This window comes from Ambystoma mexicanum, chromosome 3p (assembly GCF_040938575.1).
Source record: "Ambystoma mexicanum isolate Mex_15411 chromosome 3p, UKY_AmexF1_1, whole genome shotgun sequence".
NCBI lineage: Eukaryota > Metazoa > Chordata > Amphibia > Caudata > Ambystomatidae > Ambystoma > Ambystoma mexicanum.
In genome coordinates this window covers 527,193,003-527,208,091 of record NC_090925.1, presented here as the reverse complement: position 1 = coordinate 527,208,091, position 15,089 = coordinate 527,193,003, and the positions used below count along the sequence as shown (strand labels likewise).

Here is a 15,089-nt window from a genome sequence, read left to right as displayed (position 1 = left end):
AACTGCTCTCCTGAACATCTGTGAAGACCTGCTCTTCAACCTTGATTCCAACATCCCCTGTGTCCTCATCTTACTTGATCTCTCTTCTGCCTTTTACACGGTCAACCATGCCATCCTGCTCAACCGTCTCTGTGCTAACCTGTGTATCGCTGATCAGGCCCTGGCTTGGCTGACCTACTTCCTGTCCGATCGACCCTTCCAGGTATAACTTGGGTCCTTCCTCTCCCCTATCTCTACCTGTGGTGTTCCCCAGGGGTCTAACCTGTCTCCCTGGCTGTTTAACCAATACCTGGCACTTCTTGACCACTGCATTGCCGCTCTCTGCCCCAACTTCCAGTGCTATGTGGATGACCCTCCGCTCATTTTCAGGCTCCCTTCAGCCACCTCCTCTTCTTCTCCCATCTCTGACTGTCCACCATCCAGGAGTGGTGTGCTGCCAATGATCTCTGCCTGAATACCAGTAGGACTGAGATTCTCCTCATCGGCACACCTTCTCCCTTCTTTCCTGTCACTCTCTGGCCAGCCTCTCTTGGCTCTCTTACTCTTCCAACTGTGAGGCTAAAATCCTCGGGGTCATCTTCAACTCCACACTTTCCTTCTCTCCTCACATCTCTGACCTCTCTAAGAAGTCACACTACCAGCTGCACCTCCTCCAAGGTATTCTTCCTTTCCTCTCTTTCCCCCAGAAGCTCACTGTCACCAGAGCTCTGGTTCTATGTAGGCTGGTCTATTGCAACAGCCTCTTTCTAAAGCTGCCTGCCTCCTGTAACGCTTACCTTGGACTCTGCGGTAACACCACTCCTGAAGATACTATGACTCTTCTTAGTGCGCGCTGCTCTCTCTCTATCTTCCCTAACCTCTATTCATTGGAAACCTGAATTCAAAGGACATAGGAGGGGAGGGAGTTTATTATAATGAATTCAAGCTAAAAGCATGAGTTTTTTGAACTTCCTCAATTAACCTTCCGACAATTTTCAAAATTACTCTCCTCACCTTAGCTTAGGTTTTAATGGGCTATCCATCCTGCTTCAGCGCAGGGGCGCATGTCCTGAAGAAGGAGATCATTGGCTGGGAACAGGGGGGGGAACTACCTTATGTGAATAGATAGAAGGTAATTGCCTTTTTTGAATTACGAGAGGAAAGAAGAACAGATGCTAAGAACAAAAACGGGCCATAGGGCTAAGGATGGGAACAAGGAAATAACTAGAAACACCTAAGGAAGTCTGTGGTTCAAGGGGTCTGTGGAATTTTTTGTGAGAGGCTGAACGCGGTAAGCGTCCACTGCATGAGGCAGAGACGACGCGAAGCGCCGCACAGCAGGGAGGAGGGGCTTATGTACTTACAGGGCTGCAACAACTAGACCATGCTGCTGAATTCAGGGAGGGCAGCTTGGCGGCCATATTGGATGACAAGGAAATCCTTGAATTACAGTGACCCACCAGGTTCTTTCTACCCCGAGACCAGGAATGATAAGCCACTGACCAAGACCTCTTGGGGGCACTTTTAAGGGAAACCCCAGTGGTCATGACAACTCCGCCCTCTGCAACTCATCCAAAACAGGACTGCGAGACTTGTCCTAGGCCTCAAGCCCAGGGATCGTATCTCTCCAGGACTGAAATCTCTGCACTGGCTCCCAGTGATGGCGAGGATTAAGTTCAAAACTCTCTGCATTGTCCACAAGGCCTTCTGTGGCCTGGGACCTCAATAACTTTGACTCTCTCTTCCTAAATATCTTCCTTCCTGAACTCTTCGCTCGTCCGCCGCCAACTCCCTCAGGGTTGGTCGCTTCTCCAAGCAGCGAGTTGGTGGCAGATCTCTTTCTTCTGCTGGGTCCTCCCTCTGGAACAGCCTCCCTGCCTCTCTGAAACTTGAGAACCATTTCCGGTTCCGGAAGCACCTCCAGACCTTCCTCTTTGCTTCTCCTTCTTCTCCTCCTATCCCCTGCTTATCACCTAGTTGAATCTGAAACTGCTCTGGTTATCTGCCTACCCTCTGATATCGGGCCCAGGCTGCCCTCCCGCAAGTTGCACACCTGCAATGCCCCCCCCCCGGAAACCCTTGTACTCAGGGACTGTTTCTGTATCTCTACAGCCCCTATGAGCACTTGATACCTGATGTCTGCACTTACCCTTGCACTTGCCACCAGCTGGCTGCACTTTTATTTATTGTCTCTATTTATTCTGTTATCTTATGTATTGCACTGCCCCCTCCCCTTATCCCCTGCTTTCCTGCACTTGTTCCTCTTCCCCCTCCCCTGCACTTGCATGATCTCAATGTCACCTGGCCTAGTAGGATCGTTGTCTCCGTCTTCCCTCTGTTTCCCCTCCCTTGCCTTGCCGCGCCTTGAAATACTTGTGTATAGGCGCGTTATAAATGCCTTATCTTATCATATCCTATATCATATCATAAGACAAGAGGTCAACAAAATGTTGGCGCTTGGGGTGATTGAACCCTCTAATAGTCCTTGGTCCGGCCCAGTTGTTTTGGTTCCAAAGGCAGGGACCTCCGAGTTGAGGTTCTGTGTGCATTGCAGGGCTCTGAATGCTGTCACCAAGACAGATGCACACCCCTTGCCTAGAACAGGTGAGCTGATGGATACTTTGGGTTCCTCCAACTACCTCAGCACATTTGACCTCACTGCAAGCTATTGGAAAATAGCCCTTGCAGAACATGCCAAGGTGAAGACAGCTGTCAACACCAGAGGGTCTTTACCAGTTCAGGGTAATGCTTTTTGGGTTTAAGAATGCACCTGCCACTTTCCAGAGGCTTATAAATCATGTCCTTAATGGGTTGGATGGATTTGGTCTAGCATATCTGGATGATATAGCAGTTTTCAGTGCCACCTGGGAGGACCATGTGAAACACCGTAGGATTGTGTTGCAGGCTCTTCACAAGGCCCATTTGACCATAAAGGCCAGTAAGTAGCAGATTGGACAAGGTTCAGTGGTCTACCTTGGGCATGAAGTAGGTGGGAGGAAGGATACAGCCTCTACCCAGTAAAGTACAAGCAGTACAAGACTGGCCTACCCCCAATACACAAACCCAAGTGAGAGCCTTTTTTAGGACTCACTGGGTACTACAGGAATTTCATGGCAGACTATGGCACCATAGCTGCCCCTCTGACTGCTCTCACAACTCCTAAGAAACCCAAGAATGTAACTTGCTCTGAAGAATGTGGGAAGGCCTTCAATGGCTTACAAGACTCCTTGTGCCAGGCCCCTGTCCTCAGGGCCCTTGATTACCAAATACCTTTTATTGTGCAGATAGATGCCTCTGGCACTGGGATAGGAGCTGTACTGTCACAAGTAGATGAGAAGGGTAAGGAACACCCTATTGGCTTCAATAGTCACCAGCTTAAGGACAGAGAGCTTAGATAGTCCTCGGTAGAGAAAGAATGTTTCTCTGTTGTGTGGGCCCTAAGGAAGCCGAGGCCCAACCTCTATAGGGCCCACTTCAATGTGCACACTGACCATAAGCCTTTAAAGTGGATAATGTACATGAAGGGAGAGAATCCAAAGTTGCTCAGGTGGTCCATAAGCCTTCAAGGCTTTGACTTCACTATTGAGCACAGGCCCGGTGTCCAACATAGCAATGTGGATGGGTTGTCCAAAAAGTTTAACCGAGCTGAACATGAGTCTCATCCAGGGGTGGATTAATTCCCCCTGTCCTTGGTCTGGGTCCTTGGTCTTGGTCTGGGAGGGGCGAGTTTTAGTGAAGTTTTCCCTCCAGTTGTGTAACCCCCCCCCAACTTTTTGTTGCTCTTTAACACCATAGTCTGATTTTGCCAGTGGAGCACAGCCTTCAGCTGCACTCTCCTGGGCTTTTCGCTCACTTTGTTATTGGGAAACTGACATGCCCTTAAAGACAGTCAGTACTGGAAGACTTTGTTTCTCTTAGTCCTTTGCAATGTTGCAACTTTTCTGCAACGTGTTACAAATGCACAATGTACCTTACAGTACAGTGTGCTTGGGTCCTCCTGTAATTTCCCAGGGCCCTAAACACCCTCAAAGGATTTTGTTAGGAAAAGTGCCTATGTGCCTTGGACAGGGCTGGCGGCAGCATATCTTTTCATATATTTTGAACCCTTTCCTGCCATGCAAACCGCGTTTACTGCTTTTGGCATGGATCGATGGCCTGGTTTAAGAATGGCCATGTCACAAGGTTCTTTGTCCTGTCCTTTGGCCATCTTGCCCCTTCACCTTCCCCAGGTCGAGCTGACCCAGGTCAGTCCTTATTTGGGCATGCATTATCCCGCAAAAAACGCCAAGCTTTCGTGGGCTTCTGCATGCCTTGTGTGTGTGCTTGCAGAATGTGGGTTGGACTGTCGGGTTCCAATGCACATCCTGGGTGCCAGAGAGTCTGGTGTGCTGTGAATGTCTGGGACCACAGTGGTCCGTGATTGGTCCACGTATGGTGTGCCTGTATGTGAGCAGATCTCCCATTGGGTCCTCTTCATTTTGGTGCAAAGGAGATTCAGGATAAGAGAAGGCTCCAAACACCCATACCCTGTCGATCTCTTGAGTTCTCACTGAACGAAGGATAGGATCCAAGTATCCTGAAACTAAAGTCGAGTAGACGAACCGCTGGTGACCCGCTGGAAGGTTTGGCACCCTGAGCCTGCTGTCGTCCCACTGGACCCCTCTGCATCTGATCTAACTACAAGGTCTGCGAAGACGATTCGACCCATTGGAATAGTGGGACTTACTATTCTCTGCACCTTCATCAATCCCTGCAGGTAAGCCTTCTCGGAAGTGTCCCAGGGCCAACCAGCTTGCGCAGGACCTTTGCTCTGACACCGCTGCCGTTTCAAGGAGACCCTTGAAACTTGGTACATCGCAAGCTCTGTGTTCACAGCACTCTCGCCCCAAATTTCATACACTTGGTTTTCCCAGGTCTGAAGTAAAGGGAGAGCACCCAAACCGGAGTACCTGCGGTTACCATGCCGCCCATCCGTGGTGACGAACTTTGCAGGTGCCTTGCTGCTGTGCCCCCCTGGGCCCTGAAGCCTGCTACAGTGAAACTAGCCTGATCCATCCAACAGGAGCGGAGAAATCGCCACTGTCCTGTTTGGGAATCATCGCTGTAACTTCGCCGCTGAAAGCCACAGAGCTGCACAATTGCCGCATTTGAACCTCGACCAAAGACTGACGAATTTTGTTCTGAAGTGCGCCAGGGGTCGGTGAGTACTTGCAACCCTTACTCGTGGCCCCTAGCGCATCCAGCCATTTTTACACACGAGTGTCCCCTGAGGCCCACTCTCCTTTCCATGGATTGCCTGAGCTATCAAACTATTCCCAACTCCCGGAACCTGTTCTGCCCTCTTGAGGAGACCCTCCACGAATAGTGGGAACTTATTCTGCATCACCTCACCCACCTTCGTGAGCTGCTAGAGACCCCGTTTTCACCCACCTGCACTACCACGTGCGCCAGCATTGCAAGTACATTTGAGCAATAGGCTCCACTCTTCTTAGGGACTGGACTGCCTTTCTGTTAGGATTGTGATTACTGCAGAACTGCCTAAAGACTCTGCACTGCCTGCTTCATTCCCTTTTTAGGTTGCGGACCCATTTCGTGCATTAAACCTTTAGGCCACATGGTCTTGTATATATTTATTTCAGTAGGATTGTGTTGGTTTAAATGTATTACTGTTGATTATTACTGTGTGTTGAAACTCAAAGGCCTTGTTTACATGTATTTGTATTTTTGATATATATACACCTGACTGGGAGTGATTTGTAAGTGTCCTTTACTCTGTGCTCATTGAGGTCTGTCAATCACTCTCACCCCTCCTGAGACCTAGTCCCGACCGCCCCCAATGCTACCTTGATTGGTCTGGTTTGTCCAGAAGGTTACCCTGTTCCAAGAAACTAGGCTGGCCTTCCGAACCTCTGCCCACCAGGTCAGAGTTCAGAAATCCATTTTAACAGTAATTGCCAACCTGGTGAGAGAGGCCCAATGTACTGACAGGGCTGACATTAAAGCTGTGGTTCTCGGATAACCCGTAGTACGAGTAGCTGGAGAATGTGACAAGACTTCTCAATGGGAATCAAAGACAGGCTTTCTTGGGTAGGGTCCAAAAGGGATCCTTTGGGTGAAACCAGTTCAGACAAATGAGTTCACAGCAAGCCCTGTCATGAATGAGTCACTGCACACAATCTGACAACAAAAGGACATAAATCGATTGCGCCTCTATAACTGTGTAATCCCAGTAGCCGAAGCCACCATGTCAAAACCAAACATGGCCTATTTTAGTTATTGATCAATAACTCACCAGGCTCTGGGAACCCACAATTATATAATTATGATGAGATCTACTTAAAGTTAAAAAAAGTCTGCCCTTGTATATTGGAACTTTGGGATCCAGATCGCTGTGCTCCGGTCTGCACATGTGACCTTTCAACCTACCATGTTGAAACTACAAAGCAGCTGCTGGGTGATGTCAAAAGACAGTTGCAGCATAGATACAAGTTGGCACTACACTTTTTGGGATGGAGCATTACGAGAGTGACCTTGATTTGCCGAGCTCAATCTTGGAGGAAGAATTACCATCATCATTTTATCACAAAAATTCAAAAAAGCTCAGTTTATACAGCCATCACAGATGACATTCTGTCACTGTGGTCCTGTTCCTTTCTGATTCGCAGACAATGGGTTCCTCGTAGTACGGTTATGATATTAAATACCTGGATTTCTGCAGTTTAAATAAAGAGGAAGTGGAATGGGGGCCCAGGCTTTCTTGAATACCTATACACAGTACCCTGTCTTTTAATGATCAATTTTCCTTTTTTTACTGTGTTTATTTTTTGCTGCAAAACGTAGGTGGACAATATTGGTTGGGGGTGGCAAGGTGTTGTGGAGCTTAAAGGCGAGGGTTGGGGGGATTGCAGTAAAAATAGATGTTAACAAAATTGTCTGTGAAAAACAGGTCACTAAAAACACACAGAACCCTATAGACTTTCAGAGGTCTAGAAAGGAATTGTGCCCTGCCATCCATCAAAGCGCCCGGCATGGACAGAATAACAACTGAATGCTACAAGGAGTGGCCCAGAGGTAGATCAACACTTGCTCTCGGTGTTGGGGGGTGGGGAGGATGAAGGTGGGTGAGCTTTCCCCAACTATGCGGGAGGCTGTGATCACTCTGATCCTGAAAAGGACCCCATGGACTGTTCCTCATATCGCCCAATGTCCCTGCTGAACCTAGATGCCAACATTTTTGCTAAGGTATTGGCAGACCGATTTCTCCCGTACGTCTCAACCATTGTCCATGCGGACCAGTCAGGCTTCATCCCTGGGAGATCAACCACACTGAACCTGTGCAGGCTCTTCGCAATCCTGGCTCAGAATGACCCCAAAGTGCATGCAATTGCAGCGCTACTTGACATGAAGAAAGCATTTGGATTTGTCAAGTGGAGCTACCTATTTGAGGTACTATGACAGGTTGGCATCCAAGAGTACTACCTGATAGCGGTGCGTCTGATGTATGCTGGAGCGAACGCTCAAATAGGGCTACATGGCAAGTGATCCAGGGCCTTCGACTTGGGTCACAGAACCAGGCAAGGATGTCCGCTCTTGCCATTGCTCTTCGCAATCACGATTGAGCCACTGGCAGCCCGGCTATGTAAATTTCACCTGGCAAGAGGTCTTGCACTGGGCGGGGCTAGGGAATTGGTGTTGCTGTATGTGGACAATGAGATCCTATACTTTAAAAACCCTGCGATCAACTTGCAACCGCTGTCGCAGAAGATAGCGGAGTTCGGTCAGGCTTCTTGCCTCAGAATAAACTGGTCAAAGTCGATCTTATTCCCACTAAATGAGTCTACTGATAAGCCCCCCGATACTGAAGGTTACAGATGGCAGAAAAAGTCTGTTACGTACCTAGGGGTGTGGGTAAATCGTGATTCCCGAACATTATTGCAGTATAACCACATAAGTTATTTGAATGTTCTGAGGTCGAGAGTGGAGGGGTGGTGTAGACTCCCCCTCTCGCTGCTGGGTCGGATAGCGATCGTCAAAATGATGGTGGTCCCCAAACTGCTTTACATTTTTCAAATCATCCCTCTGTGGCTGGGAGTCAGTTACTTTGTTGAGTTGAAGGCCCAGTTGGTTAATTTGGCATGGCATCCACTGACCCCTCGAGTTAGTTGGGACACTCTGGTTCTCCCCTGTGAACGTGGCGGCGTTGGTGCACCAGATGTGGAGTTATATTTCTTTACAACACAACTATACTTTGCGTCCTACTGGATGCCGGATGTCCAATATTACCGTCACGTACACGTAGAAAGATGCTGGGTGCGACCTTTCACTCTGCAAGGTGTCCTGGTATCAAGGAGGGTGTTGCATAAATGCAAATTCGACCCAGGGGCATGCACAGTAAATGCATGGAACAGGGTCCAAAAGCATCTGCGGGTTGATATTCCCTTTGACCCGGGCCTTTAACTATGAAATATTGAGTGCCTACCACCAACATGTGATGAAGCCGTAGTCCAGGAGTGGCGAGGAGTGGGGATTGAACGCATGTCTGATTTATACCCTGGGGGAAAATTTGTATCACACAAGCAATTTTCTGCAAAGATGGGTGGGGTTCCAACGCAGACTGCAGTACTTCAGAATCCGAGCCAGCTTTAGAGAGTGATCCCCTTCGTTCCCTAATATGCCACACGCACTCCCGCTGCTGAAATACCTATTGGGCTCCCCGGCTACGAGGCGGGTGGTCTCTGCATTGTATGGGCTAATTCAACACAACTCCCCCTGGGAGACCCTGAAGTGTAGACGTCGGTGGGAGGAGGATGCTGGGGTTGCCTTCACAGATAAACAATGGGTAATGCTCTGCAAACTCACGCATAGTGGTGCATTCAATATACATTTCAATTGATTCAATTCAAAACCCTACACAGAGCGTACCTAGCCCAAGCTTGCCTCCATCTGTTTAATCGCACCAGGGAGGGCAGCTGTCCGAGATGTAATGCTGAATCAGCTGACTTCTTTCATATGTTATGGGTGTGCCCTAAGCTACAGGATTTCTGGGAAGGCCGGTGGTGGCAGTCTCCAACATGCTTGGGTGTGCTGTACCCTGCGAATTACTGTGCTGTATGTTTGGCTGGCTCCCTTAGAGTCCAAAACAAAACTGGAAGCTGCTCACAACATGTATGATAATTGCAAGATGTATTTTGATGAGATGGCATGGTTCGACCCCTCCTGGAATACGGACTTGTGTGGCCGGCAGAACAGGCCTAAGAACATTTGGGGTATTTTTGTGTCTTACCTACTGTCTCAACGCCCGGAGTCGGAATCTGGGGAGCCATTGCCTGCACCGTAGGCAATAGGCCTATATCCAAGCCTAGCTGAAGTATAAACCACCACACCAACGTGTGACCTATGAATAAGTCCAGGGGAATCCTGCTGCTTATTTGTTGGTAGTTTACCTATACTGTGCTTCTGTTGCTGAACCTCATTACGATAATGTATTGTTGAATGTCTTGAGACGTTAATCAATCAATAACTTTTTATTTTTTTTTTAAAGAAAGGAATTGTGGTACCTCAAAGGAAAAACATGTTTGAAATTGTTTAAATATGTTTTTGCTGCTGTCGCAAAGAAGACATTGAAATGCATAGTACTGGTTTGCATGCCTTAATAAAATCTTCGTGGCCCACTAGACGAAAAACAATCGTTATCATGAAGAACCATCTTGAATTTAGGCAAAATTGGCCTGTGTGTTCAAGTCGGGCAGCTCAGGGACATCAATTGGGGGTTGCCTGGGGTCGCAATGGTGACTCCTGGCTCTGCATCTGTGACCACTGGGGAAACCGAGGATGAGAGCCCACTTTACATTCATTTCTTTTTGAAGATAGACTGACTTCAAAAAGAACCCTCTTCCCTCACCCCCAACGGACATGGAAAGCTCTGTCTCCCCTGCTCTGCGCATAACAGGAACCAGAGTTGGCTCCTTGCGTGCGCGGAGCATGGGAAAGAGGCCTGCCGGCAGAGAAGTTCCTCTGAGCAGCAAGGTATTTGGAAAAAGGTAAGAAAGTAGGGTTTTTGGAAATGTGTGTACGTACATACGTGCATGAAAGGGTGTGTGTATGTACATGTATGTTATGTAATATGTTTGAGTGCATGATGTATAGGTGGTAGGGTGGGTGCAGTGTAAATGAGCATGTGAATTGTGTGCTTGTATTCAATACATAGGATTACTTACCTGTCATCTTCATTACTCGTAATCCTACTCTTCCTCATTCCAGTACTTTCCTATGAAGCGCCTTGCCTCATATGTAAGTACTGGGACAAGGAAGAGGGACATGGAGGTAATGCTGGGCAAAGGGGCTGAGTTTGGGGTTGGAAGAGAGTTGGAGGGATAGCGGATGAGTCAGGAGGGAGGGGCCAGTGGGGGTGCGCTATCAAGTAACAAAGCAGGCATGATACGTCAATTAGTGTCTAGACTCACATTTTGGTAAAGCCAGTCATTTCTCAATGTGGCATGACATTTTTACAGGGCATCTCTAATAAAGTAAAGAGAAGTGTTATTACCTGTAAAGATTGACATTTGGGTGCAGCCTGTCTAGCCATTTCTTACTGCATCATGGCATAATTGTCAGGGCATCTATAATGAAGTAAGCATCATAAGTGTTATTACGTGTCTAGACTAGCATTTTGCTGCAGCTAGATTAGACATTTCTTACTGTGGTTTGACATTCTGTACTGGGTATTTCTGATAAAGCAATCATGATAAGTATAATTTCCTGGCTAGATTGGCATTTGGGTGCAACCAGTCTTTACTATAGGCAGGGGCTACCACGGGGGAACCAGGAGATTCCATGAGAGGCTACTTTAACTCTCTGGCCATTGTGTAGGATCCATTGTATTTAAATGTGCATTAGTTATATCCTAATTCTTCTTTATTAACCTTCTCAAATGCTCAAAGTTAATTTCACATGTACATGTGTGTAAGGCACCAGTTTGCCTGAGGAGCCAAACGTAACTCTTCATAGCTATTGGTTTCAAGCTATCCTGGCACTCCCAGGCTAGAAGCAGGAGCTAAATAGCTCCAAACAATTTCGAACGCTGCAATATTGCTTCGGCCTCTGTTGCACTATTGGATCTAACCCTTTTATATAATGACCAAATGCAGGGCATATGAAGGCAGCATCCATGTTAAAATGTGGTTGGTACCGGTCTGGTTCTGTACGTATTTGACATTTTATGTACTTTTTAAAAATTCCGCAAACCACTTACGGTAATGTCACCAGGGTTAAAGATAAACTTCTGCTACCCCAGGCATTTTGGTGAATCGATGTCCATGGTTCGGCTGTGCACTGCAGTATGCTTTGGGAAGCAAGAGGACTCCATGTCTCTAGGACACTACTTCTCTGGTCACAAATTCAGGAGATGATACATGGTTAAAAGCAATTGAACACACTGAACTGTTTTACTGTGATTGTGACTCGGCACACACCAACAGCTCTCCTTAGCACCAGCACTGGAAACGATGTGATTTGCAAAAGAAAACCAAAGGGTGGAAAAGCAGTGCCCAAAAAACATTGAGTAATGTGTTAATTAGGCTGCCTAAATCTTGACAATATGTATTTTTTAAACATTTTAATATGATCAGGACAATGCTCCTCAATACAGTGAAATTGTTAGATATGATATGTATATATATATATTTTTGTATTTTTTTAATTTTATTATTTAGATGATATACTTACCGTTTGTCTTCACGGTGTACATTACCAAGCGTGCGAAAGCAGAGCACAATCTGACATAAAAAACCTCAGTACGGCTGATAAAGTGAATCAGCAAGTATGGATGGATAAAGTGAATCAGCAAGTATGGATGTATTTCGCCCCCCGCCCCCCACAGGACTAGATCAGTTTGCGATCTTAGGTCTGCCTCTCTCCGCCACTGCTTGGAAGTGTGACGTCATTCACAAGTTCTCCTAAAGGGGTTGTGCTGATTGGGTTTGACGCTCCGCCTGGTAAAAACGACGCTTCCGTGATTGGTGGGAAGTGAAAAATAAAGCGTATCAGCCTACCCAGTTTCTGATTGGACAGTGAAGAAAATATGCTAAGTGCCTCACAGCTCCACCTGTGGTAGGTAGTGTTTCAAGTGGTGTGTCGATTACGGCGGCTGGGGGGGCAATGTGCGAGCGAGCAAGGGAGAGAGGGAAGACGAACAGAAACAAACAAGAAGTGTTTTTTTCATGATTTTTTAATCAATAAGTAAACGGCATAAAAGAAAGCAACCATAGTTGAAACGTGACACCAGTGGACGTGTAAGCACCAAATGTACTTCTTTGACGCTTCTCTTGCCTATATTTTTTAGAAATGCCGTTACTTACCGGTAATCTTCATTACTCTTAGTTCCACTCTTCCTCGTCACAGTAAGTAACTCCATCTAATGTTAATGCTAAAGGATATTTGTACCGCGCACTATTACCCCCGGAGTGGTCCCCTGGTGCTCTGGCAGTTCTGAAAGAGAGGAGGGGTGGGTGTTGTGTGGGGGTCTAGTGTTTTGTCGACGTGAGCGCCGTGACTGTGTCATGACGCTCACGTGCTTATTTAATAAAAGGGGCTCTGCTGGCGCTGCGAGGGCAGAGCAGCAGAGCCCCAGGAAGTGGCAACTCGTGTCTGTGTGTGTGTGTGTCTGGACAGGTTGTGGGCCTGCCACGTGGTCGTGGCCTTGTGTGCGGCGCGGCCCGAGTGCCCTCGGAGCTGCGACCGCTGAAGTCTGGGGGTGACACCCCCGCACTGTGGAGCCTGAGCCCAGTGACACCGGGCGCCGTAGGGTGCCTCTCTACACGAGACATGCCGGTTGTCCACCGACGTGTGGCATCTGTGGGCTGCCCCGGAGACCGAAGGCAGCCCACAACACTGGCGACGAGGGTGTCGCGCCCGCCTGCTGACATTTGCGGCGGGTGGACAGAAGGACCTGCGCACGCGGCCGCGGTCGGCGGCCATGTGGGGAGCAGCCCGCTGCAGCATTGAAGGGGAGTGGCCGCCCTGCCCGGAAGAACGGGGCGCTTCTTCGCCGACCCGGGCCCTATAACAAACAAAAGGGGCGGGGCCAGCCCTCTGGTTTAGCGTTGGCCGCCGAGGAGTGGCACGGGTCGCCTGGCACGAACGGCCATGAGGGGAAGGTGGAAGACTTCCCTGGCCCGCGGCGGTGAATGGACCTGCCCTGCCCCGTAGCACCTGGGACAAAGAGAGGGGGTGTGGCCACGGTGGGCCCGGTAGACGGGCCCAGAACGATGAGGGGCAGCTGCTCACCTTGCAAATAGTTCAATCTAAAGAAAGGGTGGCGTGCACCCCACCAGCACTGCCCCATAAACAAAGTAAGGGGCGTGGCCGATACGGACACACGGCCTACAGTGTCCCTAGAGAAAAGGGGAGAACCGGGCCGTGGTGGTGAGGAGCCTGGGTTGGTCCACACTGCATGTGGGCCCATCAACATCCGGGCCTGAAAATATAGATATAAAGACTGCCTGAAAGAGGGGTGTCATATCAACCCCGCGAGCTGTGACTGCTCAGGCCCTAGAGGTTGCGGCTCCACTTGGAGTGCTTGTGCGCCCCTGGGCAGGAAGAACGGCAGGCACCTATCAGCACCGGTGACTGCATCCGGCATCCCCAGCTGCAGTCAGCATGGCGGATGACGAGGGGATATGTCGGGGTCAGCTGGCACCAGTACCCAACTTCGATGTCCTGGGTGCGCCTGCAAGTCTGGGATCCCGGTGGACAGCCTGGGTGGAAAACCTGGAGCTGTACTTTGAGGCGATGGAAATCAAAGACGCAGCAAAGCACCTGACACTCCTGTACTCGGCCGGGCTGGCCGTCCAGAGGCTGTTCAAGACATTAAGGCCCAGAGATCAGTCTTACAATGCAGCCATCGCAGTCCTGAACGAGTACTTCAGGCCCATGGTCAACAGGGATTATGAACGGTTCAGGATGAGGTGTGCGAGGCAGGAGGAAGGGGAAAGCCTCGATGCATTCCACGGGAAGCTGCGCGGAATTGCACTCACCTGTGACCTGGGGAATTTCGAGGACGAGATCCGGGCGCAGATCATCTATGGCTGCAGCTCCAGCAAACTGCGCAAGCAAGTTCTGAGGGACCCAGCGCTGACCCTCGATCGAATATTGGAGCTTGGCCGGGCCCAGGAACTGGCGGAGGTGCGGGCCTCGGTCATGGACTCCTCTAGACACCACCTAAAGATGGAGGTCCCCATGCAGTGAGTGAAGGTTGAGGAGGTGGCGGCTGTCGGCAGGTGGCCAGGAGGAAGAGTGATGAGGAGGGGAGACTGGCCGAAGAGAGACCCCAATGCCACCATATGTCATCAGTGTGGGTGGGATCTTCCACACCCGCAGGACTGCCCGGCGATGGGACAAATCTGTGGAAGGTGTAGGAAAGGAGATCACTTTGCACGAGTATGTCTCGCTACAGCCCCAGCCGGCATGGTGGGGGCACCAGGGGGGAGTGAGGTGAAGGGGAGAAAGACCCTCAAGGTGGCGGCAGTACAGGTGGCGGAGAGTCCCTGAGAAGCACTGTATGATATGGGGGAGGAGGAGTACTAAGAGAATATATTCTTCTTGTCCTGCTGCGGCGCCACAGGCCAGTTTGATCCCGGGATTTTCTGAGTTGGAGGAGCCCGTCATAGGGCCCCGTGGTGTGAGGACTGGAACACACCTGTTTGTTTTGCAGTGTCAAAAATGTTTGTGTTTCTAGTAGCTTTTAGGTGGTGCGCGGACTGGAATGCACCAAATGTTTGCAGTGGGTTTTTGGTTGATTTTGTTTGCTTATAATAAAGTAGGGATGTTGTGTGGGGTTCTAGTGTTTTGTCAACGTGAGCGCCGTGACTGTGTCATGACGCTCACATGCTTATTTAATAAAAGGGGCTCTGCTGGCGCTGCGAGGGCGGAGCAGCAGAGCCCCAGGAAGTGGCAACTCGTGTCTGTGTGTCTGGACAGGTTGTGGGCCTGCCACGTGGTCGTGGCCTTGTGTGCGGCGCGGCCCGAGTGCCCTCTGAGCCGCGACCGCTGAAGTCTGGGGGTGACACCCCCGCGCTGTGGAGCCTGAGCCCGGTGACATCCGGCGCTGTAGG

At 49.5% G+C, this 15,089-nt stretch overlaps 1 long non-coding RNA gene across 1 annotated transcript in view; it reads right to left on the bottom strand.

Annotated features, from left to right (window-relative positions):
- The window catches only part of LOC138579563 (uncharacterized), a 71,508-nt gene extending 59,618 nt beyond the window's left edge, over positions 1–11,890 (bottom strand). Inside the window, exon 1 of the long non-coding RNA XR_011304074.1 lies at positions 11,704–11,890. This is a non-coding gene — a long non-coding RNA (uncharacterized lncRNA). The remainder of the gene's footprint in view (positions 1–11,703) is intronic.
- Between the last annotated feature and the right edge of the window lie 3,199 nt (positions 11,891–15,089).